Below are 18,304 nucleotides of genomic sequence, written 5' to 3' on the forward strand. Positions count from 1 at the left end.
CCCAAATTGCTGGAGCTACAGTACGACATGTATTAAATGAAGTGCCTGGAGCCCCCAGCAACTGTATTTTGACAATGAGGCTTGTCCACAGACTCCAATTCCTGGAGTGATAATGGTAGATGTTCCTCAAGCTCTCCCAAGTTTGAACCTTCTGTCCACTGCCCATCATTCCTAAATCACTAGGGGCCTTTGAACCAATGCACTGTGTCTTCCTTATGCACTGTTATGTGTCAAGCATGCAGTAGACATCAATAAATATTAGATGAATGGAAGTATGAATGACTGAAAAATGGCATGAGAAATTATCTGATTATGTATGTAGTTCTTGATGATTTGTTGCAAATCTCCAGCAAGAAACACATCAAGCTGGGATACAGTAAAAAATTCAAACACAACAGCAAATGAATAAAAAAAGAATTTAATGCTTTGCCCACTTGCAGTTTTGTCAGGTGCAAACACAATCAACATGATTCTCTTTAGTTGGCTGGTTCTTTTCATTCTTCAGTCGTGCCCGTTTTATTTGTGTGGTGTGCTAGCAGAGGGCTTTTCTGACAGAGTAACACGTCCATCCTCCCCTGGGCACCTGTTTCCTCCAGCTTATTAAAATTTCACTCATTTTTTTTTTAGAGAAATAGCATGATTTAGTCAGCAAGTTTATTCAGTGGGACTAAAATGAAGCAAACTCGTATTTTAGTGACTTGATTATAATTTCATCCATTTATATTTATTCTAATCCTGCTATTAAATTACAATTATGAAAATAATAAGAGTTTATACAGCAATCAAACAATATTTGGATGAGAGCTAGAGGGTTAAAAGCCAATTTTAACAAAAGCAAACATATCTCACTTAACATTAATAATCTGTTCCTGAAACACAGAAATTCTGCCCCTAAATATTGATTATTATTTTAAATGGGGATAATCATTCCATAAAAACCCAAAACTCTAATTTCCTAAAATATAACTAGAACATGCCTGAATGCTTATATATAACAATCATATTTACTTGTAAAATACTTCAAACATCACTCTGATCATCAAAAATTACAAAGTTTAGACCAAAATGGACCTAACACTTAAATGAAAAATCTAAATCTATAAAATATCTAGAAGAAAATATTTGTAACTTTGAATTAAGTAAAGATTTCTCAGATGTGACATGAAAAACACAATCTATAAAATAAAAATGATTGCTAAATTGGACTTCATAAAAATTAAAAACTTCTGCTTTTACAAATACATTGTTAGGAGAATGAAAAGACTAGCCACCGATAGAGACAAAATATTTTCAAGTTCCATATCTGATAAAGGGCTTGATCAAGAAATATACACAGGGTTTTTAGAACTTAATATTGGAAAAAAGTAACCCAATAAAAAAATGGGTAAAAGACTTAAACAGAGACTTCATCAAAGAAGATATATGGATAATAAATAAGCACACGAAAAGATGTGTGTCCTCATAAGTCTCTAAGGAAATGAACTACACACCTGTTAGAATAGCTAACATTGAAGAAAGTTGAGCATACCAAGTGCTGATGAGGATATGAAGCAACAGGAATTTTCATTCATTGTTGGTTTAAGTGGCACAGCTACTTTGGAAGACAGTTTGATAACCTCTTAGAAAGTTAAACATACAATAATCACATGACTCTGCAATCCCTCTTCTAGATATATATCCAAAGGAAATGAAAATTTATGTTCACACAAAAATCTGTATGTGACTACTTATAATGGTTTTATTCCTAAGAGTCAAAGTCTGGAAACAACTCAAGTGACCCTCACCTGGGGGATGGAGAAAGGGACTGTGGCCTATCCATACAATGGAATGTTACTAGCAATAAAAAGGACAAACTATGATATGCACGTTAACACAAATGAATCTCAAATGCATTATGTTAAGTAAAAGAAGCCAGACTCACACCCTGACATGTCACACCCTCACAAGTGTAGCTCACTTGATTGGCGTCCCACAAAGCAGAAGGTGGCCAGTTCCATTCCAGGTCAGGGCACAAGCTTGGGTTGCAGGTTTGGTCCCCCGTCAGGGAGTGTACGAGAGACAACACATCCATCTTTCTCTCTCTTTCTACCTCCTTTTCCCTCTCTCTAAAAACAAATAAAATACTTTTTTTTAGGAAAAGAAGCCAGACTCAAAATTCTACCAACCGTATGGTTTGATTCATTTGTCATTCTGAAAAGACAAAAACTATAGGGACAAAAACAGCCTCAGAGGTTTCCAGGAACGGGGGTGAGGAGAAGAGTGGACTACAAAGGGGCACTGGAGGATTTTTGGAGCACTACTTCTTGATCATGGTTGTGGTGATATGTTTGTCAAAACTGCAGAATTGTATATTCTTAAAAAACACATTTTACTGTATATAAATTATTCCTTAATAAAAAACAATAGGAAAACAAAGGTCAGTTGCTTTGTATGCAGTAGCATGTATAGTTCCCAGGACCCTTGTATACACCCAGCATGTTTTTCAAAACATCTGCTCATGATTCTGATAATCCACCATTTGCATTTAGAAAATAAGTTAAGGCTTTTCTGCATGCTGTTTTGTTAAAATGTTGGATTGAGGTTTTGGTGTATAAATACAATTTTTTCCTATGTAAACACCAGCCAAAAATATATTGACAAATACATGTGTTCAATAAAGTTTGGGTATTAAGAACCCAAAGGGATTCAACTGGGCGAACAAACTGGAGAGATGTTTTGCAGAGTCTGCCAGCCTCATGACACCCTGTCTTTACACCCTGGCTGACAGCCTGCACCATCACTGTTAAACTGATGCATGCAACAAATCCTGTTGAATAAAAAATCCTCTCTACTTAACACAGTCTTTTCAGGCACTTACAGTTAAACAAGCAAAAATAAAGAAATCCAAAGGAGCTGAATAATTGAAAGACTAAAGATGGTTTCATATTGGTTAACATTAACACAAATATTGATTTCCATATCAGGTAACTGGAGGACACACAACCTTTTCATGTCCATGGAATATTTACAAAACTTGATCTCTTAGTTATGAGATATTCTAAAATGTGCAAATAAAATATGCTATATTCTCTGATTATAATTCAGTGCTACTATAAATAAATAACAGGAGAATAACCAAAAATTTCTAATTACTTGGAACAAAAAATACAATTACAGAATATTTTGTAAATATTTATAATGTGAATACTATAGTTTGAAACTTTTAGGATGTAGCCAAAGCTGTGCTTGGAAGGAAATGTATAGACTTAAACACCTCCATTACCAAATTAGAAAAGATAAAAATTAGCAATGAATTAAGTTATTTACTGACTATGTCTGACACATATTAAGCAACCAATAAACACTGAATAAACTAGAGAAAAACAACAAAACAAGTTTAAGGAAATAAGATAAAGGAAAACATTCTAAAATCTTAATTGCTAGTTTGAAAACAGAAAAATTAAACCAGATGGCTGGACAGGGAAAGAGAGGGCAGTAAAATAGATCTCCCACCAGGAGACAGAAAGCACAGCTACACAGCACTTAGAATAAGACAGGAGATGCCACTATAAATATGGGTGAAATTTAAAGACATATAGGAGAATACTTTCCATACTGTTACATATTTGATAATCTAAATGAAATTAGAGATTTTCTATGAAAATATAAATTACTGAAATTATGCAAGAAATATAAAACAGTATTATAGCAAAGGTAAAAATATGGTGTTTGGAGCCAGCCACTCTTCATTTTAGTCTGAGCTCTGCCTTTTGGTAGCTTTGTAACCTTTATTGGGTTACTTCATCTCTCTCAGCCTCAGCTTCCCTGTCTATTAAATCAGACAACAGAAACCAATAAGAATACAGTGTCGGGATTTAAAAGATTTAAAGAGATACATGTAAACAGCTTGTCTGATGCACTGCTGTGATTATTAAAATTTAAAAAGGTCATGAAAGAAATTAAGAAAGTCAGCAAAGAGCTATCCCTAATCAGAACAGTGGAAGCAAAGAGTTTTACTGCTTCCACTGCTATTTAAGGTGTTTTAGAAGTAGACTGGTGCATTGTGACAAAGATATACATAAATGAAAAGTAGAGACGAGCCTTCTTAGAAATACAGATTAAAAACCTTTCAAATAAAATATTAGAACTCAACTTCAATGGTACTTATATTGCACGTGTGTAAAATTAATATTGCTTTATTACGTTTCTGAGTATACGGTACATTAGTTTCCTCTGCTACATTAACAAATTGCCACAAACTAGGTAACTTAAAAACACACAAATTTATTCTCTTACAATTTTGGATGCCAGAAGTCTGAATTTCACTGGGCCAAAACCAAGGTATCTATAGCAATGTGCTTTTTCCAGCTCTAGGATAGAATCCATTTCCTTGTCTTTTTCGCCTTCTAGTTTCTGCCTGTATTCTTGGCTCATGACCACTTTCTCCATCTTCAAAACCAAAGTATATTCACATTTTTCTCTCTCTGCCTACTTTTTTTGTATTTTCTCTGTGTGCACAAACTTCCTCTGCCTCCCTTTATAAGAATGCATGTGACTACATTAGGGCCCACTAGAATAATCCAGGATAATAATCCTATCTCAAGATCCTTAATTTAATAACATCTACAAAGATCTTTTTTTCCTCTCCATATTTAGTAAATTAGGATACAGATATCTTTGTGGGCAGCGCTTTTTCAGCCCACTGCAATCTGCCCTTTGGCTACAAAAGATTATTGTTAGTCACACATACAAAATACAGCCACCTCATCTGCACATCCCAAAAGTTTCAATCCATTACAGCATCAACTCAAGCTGAGAATCTTATCAAGTCAAAAGTCCAAAATCTCGCCCTGACCAATGTGGCTCAGTTGGCTGGGTGTTATCCTGCAAAGCCAAAGATTACCAACTGATTCCCAGTCAGGGCGCATGCCCTAGGTTATACTGGGTCTCGGGCTGGGACACATGTGAGAAGCAGCCAATCGATGTTTCTCTCATGTGGATCTGTTTCTCTCCTCTCTTCCTCCCTCCCTTCCCCTCTCTCTAAAAATAAGTTTAAAAAAAAATTTTTTAAGCCCAAAATCTCATCATCTCTATCAGGTATAGATGTACAGTCCATCCTGGGACAAAACTCCTCACTATTTGTCCACTTGTGAAACTAGAAAATAAGTGTTCTGTTCCCAAAATACAGTGGGGGTACAGGCATAATATAATAGCTGTAAACACTTCTGTTCCAAGGGAGAAAATAAGAGGAATAAAGGGGTCACTACTCCTCCCAAGCAATTTCAAAATCTGGCAGGGTACATTAGATTAGGTCTCAAGGCCTGAAGCAACTCTCTGGAGTTGAGAAGATTCTGTATTCTGGGCCCAGGGCTCCGGCTTCTGCCTTTCAAGGGATGGTGCTTCTAGCTCCTAATCCCCTCCCGATCCCCCAGAAGCTCCTAGACCCAAGGCTCTGCCCTCTGAGTTGTCCTGTGTTTGCAGCTGAGTACTTTTTTTGCCTGTAGAATTTTGGGAGTCTGACACCCTCTCCCTGTCACTTTCAGTCCAAGTTAGTAGTGTTTCTGATATTGCAGGCTAAAAACTTTGTGAGTCTCCCATATATTTCACAGGGACTCAGGACATTAGACAAGGGGGTCCTCCACAGATCATTCTTGAATAATTCCACATCTATTACTGGCTTTTGTTGAGTGCATCCTTTAATTGCTTCAGCACTAGCAAAAGGGTGTTCAGTCAAAACGTTGGCTTTTTCTCCAAAGCACAATGATCTAACAGTGAATCTGTTAATATTAGCATTTTTTTGCAGCCTGGATAGGTTGAGAATTTCCCAAACCATCAATGTTGGTTCTTTTTTGCTTAATAATTCTTTCCTTAATTTGTATCTTTCCTCTCACATGTTACATAAGCACTAAGAAGGAACCAGACTGCATCTTCAATACTTGGCTTGGAAATCTCAGCTGAACATCCAAGTTCATTGCTTATAAGTTCAGCTTTCCACACAACTGGCACACAGTTCAGCTAGGCTTCCTGCCACTGTGTAAGAAGGCTCTCTATTCTTCCATGTTCCAGTAATATGTTTCTCATTTCCTTCTGAGCTCTGGCTAACACTGCCTTTAACATTCCTGTTTCTAAATCCCATTTATGACGATATGTGCATACTAGAAGATGACACAGGCTTTCTCTACCATGCTCCTTACTTCCTTCTGAGCCCTCATTGGCAGAGTCTTTAACATTCATATTTCTACCAACCGTCTGTTCAAGACAATCATGTGCCCCAAATTCTACCAACCTATACTCATGACTGAATTCAAAGCCACTTCATACCTTTAGGTATTTGTTCCAGCAGCACTCTACTTTGAGGTACTAAAATCTATCTCAGTCACGGAGCTACCAGAGGAGCAGAACCAGAGAGAGAGAGGAGAGAGTGAGGAGAGAGAGAGAGAGAGAAAGGAGAGGGGGGAGAGATGGAGAGAGAAGAAATGGGAGAGAGGAGGGGGGAGGGATGGAGAGAGGGGGGTGGGGTGGAGAGAGATTTCAAGGAATTGGCTTATGCAATCATGGGGCTGGCTGAGCAAGTCTGAAGTCCATAGGTCAGGAGGTCAAGAAGGACAATCTGAGACTCTCAGGCACAAGCTGAAGCTGCTGTCCACTGTGGAATTTCTTCTTCACAAAAAACCCAGTTTTGCTTCTAAAGCCTTTCAATTGATTGGATCAGTCCCACCCAGATTATCTAGGATAATCTCCTTAAGTCAACTGATTATGGACATTAGTCATATCTACAAAGTGTCTTCACCACAACCCCTAGATTAGTGTTTGATTGAATAAATGGGGACTATAACCTAGACAAACTGATACATAAAACTGACCATTACACACTATAGATAGATAGTTTATGCAAAATATTTAGACAACCCAGAAATATAATATAATATAATGGAAACTACCAGGAGACCCACCGCCCAGAAATACCACTGCTATCCCGAAACGGCATACATGTTCACTATGCAGCATTCAGAAAGACATAAAGGAGAAAGTAAATATAATTGAAAGTCCCATTACTCAGAGAAATATTACCATATATATTTAGGTGTATCTTAAAAGATTTATTCATATATATTATTATTATACACATTTAATTTTAATAGATCTATGCATTTTATTCTAAGGATGTACCATAATTTATTTAACCAATCCTTATCTGATGGTCCTTGCATTGCTCAGAACTCTGACAAAAATCCAACTCAAAGAAGCTTGTAAGAAACAAACCAAAATATTGGTGGAAGTAACTAGGAGATTAAGGCACAGCTGGAATAAGGAGCCCAGTGCTGTCAGACTTCTGTCTCTCCAGCACTTGTTAGGTTCTCTCCATATGCTGAGCACAATGGCTACTAGCTGCTCTAGAATCACTTTTTATAGGCTTAACATCCTGTGTCAGAGGCTGCTATTAGTCTACCCAATACAGAGAGATCTGATCAGATCACTGGGGAAGCGCAGTAGGGATAGACCTGCAGGAGGGAGTTGCCTGAGGTAATGGTAAAGTCTAGGGCAGGATTAGCTGAGAAAATGGAATTAGGGGCCAGAAGATTTAAAATGAAAGGAGGGCAGAGGATGGCTCTCTGGCTCCCTTCCTCCTGGATGCCTGGATGATTGTGCTGCAGCAGCTGTCTGTGTTTTCCGAAGAAAGGTATTTTGGATGGGAGAAGGTACTCTGGGCACAGCCTACGATTGGGCTGGCCTGACAGGGGATGGAGGGTTGTTATTCTTTGGGTGTTCCAGAGGGAACAGGCTCTGAGGCAAAAGCATGCCGTTCTTCAAAAATTGTAGCTTTTGTATCATATGTTGTTTCAATTTATAAACTAATCCTATAGAAATAAGATATTAAAAACTAACAGGAGGAATGATAGGGGAACTCGAGTTAAAGAGTTTAGCCTTAATTGATAGGCTTAAGTGATTAAAGCTGTAACTAAAGAATTAAATCATTTAGCCCTAATTCATAGACTTGTGACTAATGCCTGTGGAAAGCTGTTATTCCAAAATCATGTAGCTTTTGAATAAAGACTCCTTTCCTTTATCAAAAGCTTTTGCCTTGGAATTTTGCCTAAAGGGTGGCATCGTGCAGCAGGACCCCACTTGTTATTCAGCAATATACCCAGTACCTAATAAGCTCCAATTTTATTTTGGGAATCAATGTGCCCAGGTAAAATTTACATTATGGGACCCCCTTGCAAGTAGGATGTAGTTCTGACCAAAAATAAAAGTCATAGGATGGGCTATAGACAAAGCTTTTTAAAGAGTGTTGACTTAGTTAGTATACACCCTTCTGCCCTTTTGCTTTACCTCCTTTTCCCTACCTGACACACGGATGTGATTACTGGAGTTGCAGCAGCAATATTGTGACCATGAGGTACCTTTGAGGAGGGAAGTTACATGCTAAATTAAAGCAGGGAGACAGAAGGATTGTGGGTAATTGATGGTAATATAGAACTGCTATTCTATCTGGACTATCTGCCTCAAACTTTCTAAAAAAATATTTTATTTTTTAAAGTATATTTTATTGATTATGCTATTACAGATGTCCCATTTTTTTCTCCTCTTCATTCCCCTCCACCCTGCACCTGCCCTCCCACCAGCATCCCCCCCCCCCCCGACCTTAGTTCATGTCCCATGGGTAATACATATAAGTTCTTTGGCTTCTCCATTTCCTATACTGCTCTTAACCTCCCCCTGTCTATTTTGTACCTACCATTTATGCTTTTTATTCCCTGTACCTTTCCCCCCATTCTCCCCTCTCCCCTTCCCTGCTGATAACCTTCCATGTGATCTCCATTTCTGTGATTCTGTTCCTATTCTAGTTGTTTGCTTAGTTTGTTTTCTGTTTTTTGTTTTGGGTTCAGTTGTTAATAGTTGTTTGTTGTCATTTTACTGTACATAGTTTTGATCTTCTTCTTCTTAGATAAATCCCTTTAACATTTCAGATAATAAGGGCTTGGTGACGATGAACTCCTTTAACTTGACCTTATCTGGGAAGCACTTTATCTGCCCTTCCATTCTAAATGACAGCTTTGCTGGATAGAGGAATCTCAGATGTAGGTCCTTGCCTTTCATGATTTTGGATACTTCTTTCTAGCCTCTTCTTGCCAGTAAGGTTTTTTTGTTTTTTTGGGTGTTTTTTTTTTTTTTTTTGAGAAATCAGCTGACAGTCTTATGGGAACTCCTTTTCTCTTGCTGCTTTTAAAATTTTCTCCTTATCTTTAGCCTTTGGTAACTTAATTATGATGTGTCTTGCTGTGTTCCTCCTTTGGTCCAGTTTCTTTGGGACTTTCTGAACTTCCTGGACTTTCTAGAAGTCTATTTCCTTTCCAGATTGGGGAAGTTTTCCTTCATCATTTGTTCAAATAAGTTTTCAATTTCTTCCTCTTCTTTTTCTCCTCCTGGCACCCCTATGATTCAGATGTTGGAATGTTTAAAGTTGTCCCATAGCTTTCTAAGCCTCTTCTCATTTTTTTGAATTCTTGTTTTTTCATTCTGTTCTGCTTGAATGTTTCTTTCTTCCTTCTGTTTTAAATCATTGATTTGAGTCCCAGTTCCCTTCTCTCTACTGTTGGTTCCCCATATATTTTTCTTTATTTCACTTTGCATAGCATTCACTTCTTCCTCTATTACTTGTATGCACTCAACCATTCTGTGAGCACCCTGATTACCAGTGTTTTGAACTCTGCATCTGATAGGTTGGCTATCTTCTTGTCACTTAGTTGTTTTTCTGGAGTTTTTATCTGTTCTTTCATTTGAGCCATATTTCTTTGTCTTGATGCACCTGTTATATTGTAAAGGGCAGAGCCTTAGGTATTCACCAGGGTGGGGCAACTCACTTTGCTGCACTGTGGCTCTGTATGTGGGGGAGGGGCTGGAGAGGGAACAATGCTGCTTGCTCCACTCTTCGCTGGCTTTCAGTCACTTCCCCCACTACCCACAGGCAAATTGGTCCCTTCTGGTGCTGATTCCTGGGTGCGTGGGTTTGTGTACATTTTAGGACCCCGTGGGTCTCTCCAATGAACTGTCTTGTGAGGCTGGGAGTTTCTCCCACCACCACAACCTCCACAGGTTTTTATAGCCTGAGGTTTTGAGGCTTTAGTTTCCCATGCTAGAACTCTGAGTTGTGCGGTCTGTCTTGTTCCCAAGTTGTTCCTCCACGCTTATCTTCACATGAATGTGGAGCCACCCAATCTGCCACCTTGCTGCACATCCTCTCTGCCCTGGCTGCCAATCTTTGCCCTTCCTACCAGTCTAGATGAATGTTTCTTCTTTGACTCCTTGGTTGTTGGACTTCTATACAGTTTGATTTCCTGGCAGTTGTGGTTGATTTTTGTTTTTACATTTGTTGTTGTCCTTTTGGTTGTGTGAGGTGGGAAAGTGTATCTACCTATGCCTCCATCTTGGCCAGAAGTCTCAGACATTTTTTTCACTTGAGAAAATAAGCCCCCTATCTTGTTTATTCCATAATTATTTGAGTTTTATGTTATATATGTCTAATTTAATAACTGATGTGCAACTCCAGTAGAAAGGGTAGGTCTGTGTAAATAACTCTGGCATAACAGCCCCAAGCTAAAATCTGATGGCTTAACTTAAATCTACACCTGTCTCTCCCTGGATCCATAGAAATGGTACTTCAATTAAGGATGCATGTAGCCTCCAAGAAACAGAGAAGTTCAACGTGAAACACCAGCTCAGTTAGAATCTCTGTGTGTTGCTGGTGGGGATATAAAATGATGCAGCTGCTACAGAAAACAGTGTGATGATTCCTCAAAAAAAAAAAAATTAAAAATAGAATTACTATATGATCCAGCAATTCCACTTCCTCCAAAAGTATTGAACGAGGGAACTCACACAGATATTGGTACACCCATTTTTGTAGCAGCATTATTCACAGGAAGCAACACAAATGTCCATTGATGGATGAATGTGTAAACAATATGTGGCATAGACATACAATGGATTATGTTTCAGCTTTATAAAGGAAGGAAATTATGACACATGCTATGCTAAGTGAAATAAATTGTGTGATTGAGTTGTCAAATTCATATAGATATAAAGTAGAGTGGCGGTTGCCAGGGACTGAGGGGAGGGAAGAAATGGGGAGTAGTTGTTTAATGAGCACAGAGTTTCAGTTTTATAAGATGAAAAGAAAGACAAGGACGGTGGTAGTGGTTGCATAACAATGTGAACGCACTTAGAACCACTGAACTGTCCACTCAAGAATGGTTAAAGTGGTAAATTTGATGTTATGCATATTTTAGCACATGATAATAAACAGATAAAACCCAAGAACACCAGCTTATCAGAGGCTATGACCTCCACTTACATCTCATTGGCCAGAGTTGGTCACATGCAAGGTTGCTGAATAAAATACAGGTTTCCCAGTCCAATTTAAATTTCAGATAAACAATGGTAAAAAATTTTTGCCATAATTATGTCCCAAATATTGACTAGGACATACTTCTACTAAATAATTATTTGTCATTTATCTGTTATATAAATTTGACTGGGCATCTTGTGGTTTTATTTGCTAAATAAATCTGGCAACCCTATTCACATGGCCACCTGGAGGTGAAAGGGAGGTCAGGAAGATGAAGCAAATCTTTAGCTTTCTTGCCTCTGCCTTTGAGGAAGAAAAAGATGAAGGAGTAACAGTTGGTGTTAGATTATCCAATCAATAGTGTCTGCTCTCTTAGTGCCTAGTTGTTTTAGCTCCAAATTCTTCTTTGTCTGAAATTAATTTAGGGACCCAGATTTTTGTTGTTTATTTTGACCTGGAATGTATTTGTCTATCCTTCTATTTTCAAACTGGCAATATCGTTTTATTTTAGATAGACCTCTAAGATATAGTTTATAGCTCATTTCAACTTTAAAAACAACCCCATTCTCAATCTTTATCTTTTAACAGAGGAATTCAGTTTTTTTTTTTACTTAGTGTGTTTTTGTTTGTCTTTGTTTTCTTTCCTCCTTTTTTGTCACCCCTTAAGGCCTGACACCCTTAATGGTTTTGTTTTTTTCTCTTTTCCTTTTCTTAAGGATTTGAAAGCTACATATTCTATTTCTGATTTATCTATGATTACCTTCACCTTACAACTTGTAGCAAAAATACTTGAGCACATACCATATTTTGCCATGTATAATGTGCATCCCCATTTTGTGCACATACAGGATTATTATACCCACAGAATGTAATCATTATACCTGTGAATAATGTACATCCTTATTTTTCCCTCAAAAATTTGGGCAAAAAGTATGCACTATACACAGCAAAATTCTAAGAACTCTCTGCTCAACAAGACTGTTGGCAACTATCAATTCTTACCTCCTCTGATACCTTACAGTCTGAGCACTACTGATTGCAACATCACATACCTTTCTCTTTAAAGACATGTTTAAAGACATTTGCACTGTAATTTATAACAACAGTTATCAGTATTTAGATTTAACTCTATTTTTTAGTTTTTTATGTTCCTTCACCCTTTGATTCCTTTATTCATATTCATTTTTTAAAATTCATATGAATTCTTTGAGAAAACTTTTGGGAAGGATATGAGTGGGATATTTTCCAAGTCTTTGCATATCTGAGCATGTTTTTCTCTAGTTCTTGAACGTAAACAATCGTTGGCTTGGCATAGAATCTACAGGCACAACCCTCTACCTTCAGATGTCAGTTAACGTTACCTAGTTATCTCTCAACATTTAGTATCACAGAAAAAAAGGTCCAGCATGAAACCTATTCAGTTTTCATTATAGGAAATGCATTGTTTCCTGACTGGATGATTTTAGAATGATCTCTTCCTTGGCATTCATAAGATATAAGGCTTTAAAAAAAATCAACCCATTGTTCATGATAAAAATACTCAACACAGTAGGAATATAAGGTATATTCATTTTCTATATGCTGTTACATTTACCACAAGCTTAGTGGCTTAAACAATGCAAATGTAATATCTTAGAATTCTGAGGTCATAAGTCTGACACTCGTGGGCTACTGGGATAAAATCAAGGTGTCAGCAGGCCTGTGTTCCTTCGGGAGGCTCTAGGGGAGAATTCATTTCCTTGCATTTTCTAGCTTCCAGTAGCTATCTGTCTTCCTTGGTTTGTGGCCCTCTTTCTCCATCTTCAAAGCCAGCAACATAGCATTCTCTGACCCTGCTTCCATTGTTACATCTCTCTCATTCTTCTGCCTTATCGTCCACATTTAGGGACTTTTGTGATGAAATCGGGTCCACCAGGATAATACAGGATAACCTCCCTATCATAATGCCAGATGATTAGCAACACTAATTGCATCTGCTAACTTAATTCCCCTTTGCCATGTAACCTAACAGTTACAAATTCCAGGGTTGTGAGCATCTTTGAGGAGCCACATTTCTGCTGAGTACAAAAGAGAACTTCTTCAACCTGATTTTTAAAACTCAAAAGTTAACATCATACTTAATGGTGAAAGGCTGGTATTTCCCCTATAAGATTAGAAATAAGATGTGGATGTCTGCTCTCATAGATATTGTACTAGAAATTCTAACTAGGGCAATTAGGCAATAAAAAGAAATAGAAGGTATTCAGATTATAAAGGAAAAAATACAACTATCTTTATTGTCAGATGACACGTTACTATAGATCAACAATCATTAAGAATCCACTAAAAACTACAAGGGCTAATAAGTTCAGCAAAGTTTCAGGATACAGGGTCATATATACGAAAGTCAGTTGTATTTCTATGTGCTAGAAAAAAGTCTGAAAATAAAATTAAGAAAACAATTTCATTTACAACAGCATCCCAAAAGGATAGAATACATAGAAATAAATTTAATAAAAGAAGTGCAAAACTTGTATTCTGAAGACTGCAAACCATTTTGGAAAAAACCTAAGGATAACCTAAATAAATGTTCATGGACTCCAAGACTTACTACTACTAGAGTGGCAATACTTCTCAAACTCATCTATAGGTTCAAAGCAATCCTTATCAACATCCCAGCTATCTCTTTTTTTTCTTTAGAAATTGACAAGATGATTCTAAAATGTATATAGAAATGCAAGAGATCCAGAATGCCAAAACAATCTTAGAAAAAAAAAGTTGAAGACACACTTTCCAATTTCAAAACTATAGTAATCAAGACAGTGTGGTACTGGCATAAGAGTAGAAATATAGCTCAATGAAACAGAACTCGGGATGGAAAAATAAGTTTTTACATTTGCAGTCAACTGATTTTCAAAAAGGGCTTCAAGACAACTGGATGAAGGAAAGAATAATCTTTACAACAAATAGTACTGGACCACTAGATACCTATAAGTAAAACAGTAATGTTGGACTCCTATCTCATACCGTATACCTAAATATTAAGTCAAAATGAATAATAGGACTAAATGAAAGAGCTAAAACTATAAAATTCAAGAAAACAAAGGAGAGCATTTTTGTGACCTTAGATTAGACAAAGACTTCCTGCATATGATACCAAAAATACAAATGACAAAAGGAAAAATAAACTGGACTTAAGCAAGCTAAAATTTTTGTGCTTCAAAGGACACTATTAAGAAATTAAAAGACAACTCACAGAATAAAAGAAAATATTTGTAAATCATATACCTGAGGGGGGTCTATTATCTAGAATATAAAAAGAACTCTAACAAGTCAACAATGAAAAGACAAAGAACCCAATTTAAAAAATAGGCAACGTCCTCTTAAACATCACTGTGAATATTAATTGGAGATATATTTTTAAAGTTCTATTCTTTTATCTGCACTAGTTTCTGGGGATTCCCAGAGTACTCACACTTGAAGAGACTTTTCTTCTGCCATGGCTATAGGTGTCAAGGCTGCAAACACTTGTGGTGGGGGGGGGGGGCACCCTGTGTGTAAACAGGTGACATAAGGAGGAAGGTGATTCAAGCTGAAGTGAAGCTAAATCCCAGCGTTACTGAAAACTTCCACCAACAATCCCCCACAAATACCCAGTGGCATCTTTAGCAGTGGTTCTGCACCTTGGCTGCATATTAGAATTACCTGGGGAGTTTTAAAAATCCCCACGACCTGGCCGGCACCCAGAGCCGTGAAACCAGAAATCTCTAGATCTGGCTCCCAGGTACCAGCACTTTCCCAGGTGATTCCAATGTAATGTAAGGTTGCAAACTGCTGTAAAATCTAAATCAACACTGTTCAAACTTTCATGTGATGCAAGTTCATGTGATATCAAACTTTCATGTGATATCTTAACAAGCAGATCATGGGGATCTTAACAAGCAGAGTGTGATTCAGAAAGCATGGCACCGAACTTGAGATTCTGAGTTTCTTACAAGCTTCCATGTCGTGATAATGCAGCTGGTTTCGAGGAACTTGTTAGAAATTTGGGTTCTCCATGGCATTCTCCTGAATCAGAAACTCAGGGGTTCAGGCCCAGCATCTGTGTTTTAACAGCCCTTCCTGGTGATTCCGATGCTTGCTCAAGTTTGAAAACCCACAGCATCCTTCAAGCCTCTGACCACCTTCATCAGAATCACCTGGCTTCATAGCAGGCCGATTGGTGGACCCCAGCCAATCTACCCAGTCACACTCTCAGAGGGTGTAGTCTGGATTCCACATGTTCTACAAGCTTCCCAGGTGATGCTACTGTGTGCTGACCTTAAAAACTGCAGGCAGACCTTGTTTTATTGTGGTTCGCTTCATTGTGCTTCACAGATGTTGCATTTTTTCACAAATTGAAGGCAAGACCATTCACCAGCAAAAAACTGATTATGACTCACTTGATCGCAAAACTATCGCGGAGGTCTGAAACTGAACCTAAGATACCTCCAAGGTCTGTCTGTCCTGTCTCCGGTGCCTCACCCTTGTTAAGCCTCTGAAGGTGTTCACTGTCCCAACACCGAAGCAATTTTGGTTATTTCAATGCCCCAGGCTATTTCTGCCTGGTTAATTAACCAGCATAGATTAGTGTGATTCATTCAGGTGGATACCATCTTCGAAGTCCCATAGAACCCCGTAATTATGTGTGAAATACACATTTAACTTAAGCACAGGGGCAAAGAGCACCCTGGTGATGCACAGGGGCCTCGGGGTGTGCACAGCAGATTTTGAGCAGAGCACAGGACTCACTCCTTCCTCCGTAGCCATCAGGTGCCAGTGTCATGCTCCAGACTCAGGCTTTCCCAATTCCCAAGTCAGTCTTTATAGTATCCTTTTAAGTCTTCATGCTGCTAATTTGCCTAAGCTCAGAGAAAGATGAGGCCGAGTCCCCATATGTAACGCCCAGCAGAGATCTTGCATGTATTTCGATAACTTGCCACAAAATGTACCCAATGAAATGTAGTTTTTTCTTTGCAAATTTACTTTTAGGTCCTGAATCATCAAAATCTCATTGCTCTCTTGTTTTGGCTCTTGCAGAAAGTTGGTCTCTAAGTGTTTGTTTTTGCAAATGATACATTTTAATGTGCTATACTATATTGTGTGAAACAAATGGTGAGGTTTTGGTGCAGAAACCTTTCTTCCTCTGTGCTGGCCAAGCATTTGAAATGATTTGGCTTTGGCTTTGGTGTTCCTTTGGAAAGATTTTTTTTTTTTCTTTTCTTGTTTTGTTTTGGTACTGCTTTTTTTGGTACTGCCAAAGGAACAGCCAAAGCAACTCCATAACTGCCACCCCACCCTGGGCAGAAAAAGTAAAATTCAAACAACAAAAGAACAGCTCCACAGGCCATCCCCTAACTAATTGAAACAGCCCTTCTCTCCGCTGCTGGGTCCTGGCTTCAGCTGGAAAGGCGCCAGGCTCCAGCACCTCCTTGCTTTTGATTGCTGTTTATCCCCTGAAACGTGATTGTCTGTAATTATGTATAATCTCTCCCTTGTTTACTCTTCTCCACCAAAGCTGGAACATGGTTCAGTTGAGTGTCTCTTTGCTGTGCCCGGGCACAGCAAAGAAACATTTCCTGTATTTCCAACTTTTTCTTTCTTTCCTTTTTTTTTTTTTTTTTTTAATAAGAAATAAAGGCATTAGGTCTCTGTTTGTCCCTTTGTTCTCTAGCACCTGACATTCTGTCCATTCCTGGTTGATTCAGTCAACAGCATCAGTGGATGCCAAGCACTGTGCTAAGTGCCTTGGAGGAATTAGAAGTGAAACCAAAATGGACCCTGGACCCAAGGATTGAACAGAATAAATGTCTTTTGTATAAAGTACTTGATAACTTTAGGAAAAGAATGTAATTGAGAAAATTATGGGAAGAAATAAAGCTACTCATCTTCTCCTAGCTGCCAGCATATCAGTTGTCAGTATTTTCCCTCTCTGTCACTTGGTGGTCTAATCCCTGACCCTGAATTAATCATACACAGCTGAGTTTATTAAAGGCAGGGTTCCATGAGTATCTTATTTGGCTTTTTCCACCATAAGCCATCTCTAGCTCCCCTATTTTAAAGAAAGTGAAGTAGAGTTCTTGACGCAAAGCAGATTCCTAAGAGCAGAAGGCACAGGGGGACACCTGCTTGCAACTAACAGTCTGACTCTCCCTTGAGGCCTGGCAGGTGGGCAGTCTGCGCTGTCCCCATGGCACCCCACGCTTACACAGACCCTTTTTTGGTTTAATGCCCTGGAGTTATCACTGCAACATTCTTATTAATTTTTGGATAACGGATAGGCATTTCATTTTACACAGTACCCCACAAACTACTATGGACTTGCTTTTACAGACACCCCAGAGCCTGTCTTCCCATGGCATTCTCAGCCAGAACCTGATGGTAAAGAGGAGTTTGAGTGGAGAGAAAAGTTGGTGTGTGTTCATGTGCTAATGACTCCCATGGCCCTCCTCCAGCCTGTGTTTAGATGTCTTTAATACGCCTATTAAGCTTGTCAAGTTTCAGCTTAGTTCCCCTGAAATAGAACTAACCCCAGAAATGTCCTGGCAGTGGCTGTTCAGGCCCTGGCATCTCTTCCGGGCGTCCTACTCACCGAGGGTTCTGTTAGGGCGACATTTGTCTCCTCTGGAGGAAAGCTGTTAATTCCCAAGATTGATCTTAGAGGACAGACAGAGAATAAATAACACTTGAGGAGGGTGGGGGATAGGGGATGTTTGATCAACAGTGACCAGTGGGAGGGGAGGTGGAACCTGTTTGCTGAATTACCAGAGAATTGCATAAATGGAACCAGGGTCCACTCCCTCAAAACCTTAACTTATAGGTTCCAGAAGGAGAGGGGGAAGGTTACTTCCCAAGTTGTGAGGAGGCTCATTCCCGTCTTTTCAAAGGGCTGTGGGAGACAGAGGCCCCAGGGCTGTCTGCCTCTGCCCAGGGTGAACGAGAAAAGTGTTATTTTCC

This window comes from Pteronotus mesoamericanus, unplaced genomic scaffold (assembly GCF_021234165.1).
Source record: "Pteronotus mesoamericanus isolate MK-2021 breed Mesoamerican mustached bat unplaced genomic scaffold, CSHL_Meso_final contig_100, whole genome shotgun sequence".
Lineage (NCBI taxonomy): Eukaryota > Metazoa > Chordata > Mammalia > Chiroptera > Mormoopidae > Pteronotus > Pteronotus mesoamericanus.